Below are 5251 nucleotides of genomic sequence, written 5' to 3'. Positions count from 1 at the left end.
ATTACATTACATTATATTGTATTATATTATATTATTTGTTTAAAACATATTATAAAATTTCGACTATTTTCTTTTCGGATGTTTAAAAACTACGCAAATAATTATATATTTAATTTTATTGCGCATGAATAATGATTTGTTGTGGTTAGTCGAACCACATTGGGATTTACGTCTAAAAGCGGTGAATTTTACGATTTTCGCTAATTATTTTTTTAGAAGGTAATACAAAATCTGAAAGATTATTATCTTTTACCCAGAACTATCAGAAAATGATCTTTATTTTTAAAAACATTATTTTTAACACTTTCACCTTGCAATATTTGAATTCTAGGCCAACTGCATAGCTGGCGCTGCCACACGGCTACCGTCAGCTCTCATGACAAACATTTTCCACACTCCTCCAGAAAAGTATAGAGTTCTCAGCCGGTTATATTACTTTGAGAACGGTGACGGGAATGAGAATATTAGCGAGAATATAACCGAGAAGAAAATTCTCTGTGAATTTATGAGAATCACAGAATTTATTTTAATTAATAGAAAATTGAATTTCTTCGTTAACTTTTCGGTTGAAAATTCAACTCTTTTTTTTAAAGTATGTCCTTTTTATTTAAAAATTTATCTTTTTTAGCTGAAATTAAATCTTTTTTTTGATAAAAATGCAACTGTTTGTTTATAAATTAAGCTATTATACTCTTTTCTTGAAAACTTAACTATTTCGTAGAAAATTTACTTTTTGTTAAAAATTTATATTTTGGCGTTGAAAAATAAACTGAAATATTTTCTAGATGAAAGCCATTTATAAAAAATTTGTTTTTTAATTAAAATGCATCTGTTTTAGTTTTAATTCATCTGTTTTTTTGCGTAAAAATGCATCAGTTTCGTGGAAAATTAATTTTTTGTTGAACAGTCATATTTTTTGTTTGAAAATTGAATTTTTTTAAAGAAAATTTATCTTCTTGTTTGAAGGTTCAATAATTTAGATAAACTTTTATTTATTTTTTTGAGTGAAAAATCTTTATTTGTTGGAAATTCGTCTGTTTGGTTTTAAAAATCTTCTGTTGTATAAATCTAATTCTTTTTTCGATTAAAACATAAACTATGACACTTTTTCGCAGACAATTTGTCTTTTTAGGTTAAACATTCAACTATTATGTTAAAAATTCAATTATTTTGTTAAAAATTCCAGTATTTTGTTAAAGAGTTATCTTTTGAAGTAGAAATTTTTGTTTGTTTGAGATAAATTAATACATTTGACAATTTTTAATTTGTATATGAATCACTGTTTTATTTCGCCAATAAAATATTCTATGGTAAAAATATCATAAGATTAAAATGCAGGTGTTGGAATATTAATGATTTGAAATGAAAAATTAGTCAAAGAAAAATCAGAGAATTTTGAAAATTTCACGCGTAAGTTTTCCGGGAGTGGGGTCTTCTTATTCTATTTCGTGGTATTTATTAAGTAATGTAAGGCAATTGAATTTTTAGGTTTGAGTTTCAGTCTAACAGTGTTAAATAATTAATGAGCTATTTTTTTGCATATTTTAAATTTCTGAATAGGGTAAACAGGGGTATTGCCGACACTCTTCTAGTGAACGACATTGTGCAATGAAAATGCTTTTATTAGAATTTCAGATATATAGAATAGATACTTTTAAATAAATAAATATTCTATTATCCATATAATTTGTAGTGTGTGCATAAGGTGTGCACAATGCGAGCATGCTTACAATCACCCTGTAACGAAATTTTGGGGCGCGCACATGCGCGCAACATGAGTACCTAGTGGGGGCACGAAAAGTTTAATTTATAAATTAACTACATTTATTATTAAATGCTTATAAAAGCTATAAATTGCATTTTTAATAAGGGTGCCGTTCTGTAAGTGTAGTGCAACAGAATCACAAAGCAGAATATCATAGATGTGAAAGAGATAGAGAATCTATATTCTTTGTCATCATGAGAGTGAAAGAGTTAAATAGATCTGCCCGTCGCAAAGTATTGCCTTTTGTCAAGGTATATTGCATATAGATGCATATAGAACTCGCACTTCTATAAGAATCTACATGGAATTACTAGTAGTCGCTAAGGTATTGTCTAAAAGTTTCTTTTCGTATCTTTACTTTATATTTGGAAATTCATCATTGATCCTCACAGACTCCCGGGTCTATATGGCTTTATATGGAATTACCAACAGCCACTGAGATGATTTCTATATGCTTCTGTTGGTATCTATATTTTCTTTCGGTGGATGTCCCATTTATTCCCAGCATGTATGACTATCATACACTATCATAGTTTATGTGATCCTATATGGAATTACCAATAGCTATTGGGGTGGTTTCTATACGCTTCTGCTGATATCTTTATTTTTTCTGAGGAAATGCCTCATTGACTCTGATAGACTTCTGGGCCTATGGGGCTCTATATGGAATTACCAATAGCCACTGGGGTGGTTTCTATACGCTTCTGTTGGTATCTTTACTTCTCTTCGGTGAATATCACACTTATTTTCATGAACTTCTGGTTCTATAAGGCCCTATTAGGAGTTACCAACATAATGAGGTGGATTCTATATGTCTGTTGGTATCCTTACTTCTTTTCGGTGAATGTCACATTTATTTTCATGGACTTCTGGTTCTATACGGCCCTATATGGAGTTATCAACACAATGAGGTGGTTTCTATATGCTTCTGTTGGTATCTTTGTTTCTTCTTGGGAAATGCCTCATTAATTCTGATAGACTTCTGGGCCTATGTGGCTCTATATGTAATTGTCAATAGCCACTATGGGGTGGTTTCTATACGCCTCTGTTAGTATCTTTATTTCTTCTGGAGAAATGCCTCATTGACTCTCATGAAAAAAAAATATGAAAAAACATAATTCCGAATTTTGTAATTTATTTATATTTATTTATAAAGGAAACACAGCAGTTCTATAAAACACACCTTCGATTTTGGATTTGCACCATCATCTGAGTTGAAATCAGTGGCAGAGTCTACAGATCGTGAAGGGGGCTGCACGAATTTTCGTGAGTTTGAATTCGCTGCTTCTATTTTTAATTGATCCATATTATCTAAATAAAATAAAGCGAGGTACATTCGTTTTATTAATTAAATGTAATATTAGTTTACTATGAATTAGTTTTATAAATGTTGTGGTTGCGAAATAGCTTAAATCACAAACCACATACATATATATGCCACACACAAACATATTTATCACAAGAAAAGATATGCAACAAAAATGTTCAGAATTAAAACCAGACGGACGAATTATCAGCAAACAGGTTGAACATTCAGTACTAAAATATACCTTTTCAACAAGAAAGTAAATTTTGCACCAAAAAATCAGATCTCGATCAAAAACCTCAATTTTCAAATAATTTAGAACAGTTATATTCTGAATTAAAAAAATTATTTTCAACCAAAAACAAAACGAATTTTTCACAGAAAAACCAAAAAGATTAATTTTCTAGCAAGAAAATGATTTGCTAACAAAACAGCTGATTTTCTACGAAAAAGTTATATTTTCTTAAAAATAGTTTAATTTTTAACCAAATAGTTTCATTTTCTATGAAATTGTTGTATTCTTAAATAAACCAGATTAATTTTCGACCCAAAAACATCTATTTATATATCTTCCTTGCTGCGAGGCTTCCGTGACGGTTCCGCCATTCAACGCTCAGCTCAGAACTGGCACGGACTAGGGGAATCCGACTGTCTAATTAAAACAAAGCATTGCGATGGCCCTCGCGGGTGACGACGCAATGTGATTTCTGCCCAGTGCTCTGAATGTCAACGTGAAGAAATTCAAGCAAGCGCGGGTAAACGGCGGGAGTAACTATGACTCTCTTAGTCATGGAAGCTCTGGTTTATCCGTCGGGGCGTAGCGACCCCGCTTGTTAAGCTGATGCGAGTGTCGGAAGGTACTCTACCTATGTATTTAGGGGGTACTAGCCCATCGGGGTTAGCCAATCTCCACCCTTATAGGTTCCTGAGCACCCATTCCTATTAATGGGATGGGTTAACGGTGTTATGGCGATTTAGATGGGAGCGTTGCCAGCCCGCCCCATCTTATTACAGCCGGCCCAGTTCTCAGAAACAGAAAAACCGGGGGGTTCTCGGATGGCCCCCCACCGAACAACGATGTGCCCGCTGGCTCGTCGCTACCGGCTGCAGCAGCTCTTCCAAGTCGCGAATTAAGTTTCTCGTGCGATTTCGAAGGGTGCGGCAAGATGTGCAAGTCGAATACTGGTCTCTTGTTACATAAGAGATGGAAACATCCAGAGGAGGAGATTCTGATCGACCCAATACAGATTCCTTGCGAATTTGAGGGGTGTGAAGAAGTCTCTCCTACAAGGATCAGTATGAGACAGCATGTCAGGCATCGGCACCCGGAGTTGATTGACGAAACTACGAACACCGAGAGAGTGAAGGAAAGATGGACTCAGAAGGAAACCAGGATGCTGGCACGGAGAGAGGCCGAATTAGTGGTGCAGAAAGAAAGAGATGGACTGGCATGGATGGAATGGCAGCGGAAATTAGGGAAGGTATTAGAGAGCGACAACCAGTAAGACGCCAGGGAAGACGCTCTCTTATACTGGATCCTCCTATAGAGGAGATAGAAGAGGAGGAGGAGGATCCCTTCCGAAAAATTTTCGGCGAATTTGAGCCACCACCTCAGGACAGCACGTCCTACAATATACATGAGTTGTACCAAATATGTCGGGAAACTAGGACTGACTCTAAGGAGACTACATTGACTCGTCTATCGCTTTACTTGCAGAACATCTTGCCCACATCTCGTCCTCGGCCACATCGGGGGCCCGCAAAGCAACCAGTTCCGCCACCATCTCGAAGGAAAATTCGTAGAAGCGAGTATGCAAAGACTCAGAAAGCTTGGCTGAGGAATCGCACTATGTGTATAGATAACATCCTGAATGACATGGTTGGCACTAGTCAGCCGTCCAGAGAGGTTATGGAAACTTTCTGGGCAAATGTCATTACACAGCGTTCCGAGGCCAGGCCCAACCTGGAAAAGTCTGAAGAAAAACCGAACATTTGGGCTCCAGTCACCCTTGAGGAGGTTATAAAAGTACGGAAGTCTCGTAAAACGGCACCTGGGCTGGACGGACTTACCGAAAAAGACATCAGAGGCTTTCCTAAGGGAATGCTTCTTGGTCTTTATAACCTCTTCATGTGGTGTGAGGAGTTACCAGAGTGTCTGCTCGCTTCACGCACGATATTCA

At 35.8% G+C, this 5251-nt stretch overlaps 1 long non-coding RNA gene across 1 annotated transcript in view; it reads left to right on the top strand.

Annotated features, from left to right (window-relative positions):
* The first annotated feature begins 3674 nt into the window (after positions 1–3674).
* LOC117180170 overlaps positions 3675–5251 on the top strand; it is a 6358-nt gene continuing 4781 nt past the window's right edge. Inside the window, exon 1 of the long non-coding RNA XR_004468012.1 lies at positions 3675–3857. This is a non-coding gene — a long non-coding RNA (uncharacterized LOC117180170). The remainder of the gene's footprint in view (positions 3858–5251) is intronic.

The sequence above is a fragment of the Belonocnema kinseyi genome, chromosome 9 (assembly GCF_010883055.1).
Source record: "Belonocnema kinseyi isolate 2016_QV_RU_SX_M_011 chromosome 9, B_treatae_v1, whole genome shotgun sequence".
Classification (NCBI taxonomy): domain Eukaryota; kingdom Metazoa; phylum Arthropoda; class Insecta; order Hymenoptera; family Cynipidae; genus Belonocnema; species Belonocnema kinseyi.
Note: the sequence above shows the minus strand (reverse complement) of the source record. Positions and strands in the feature narration are given on the sequence as shown.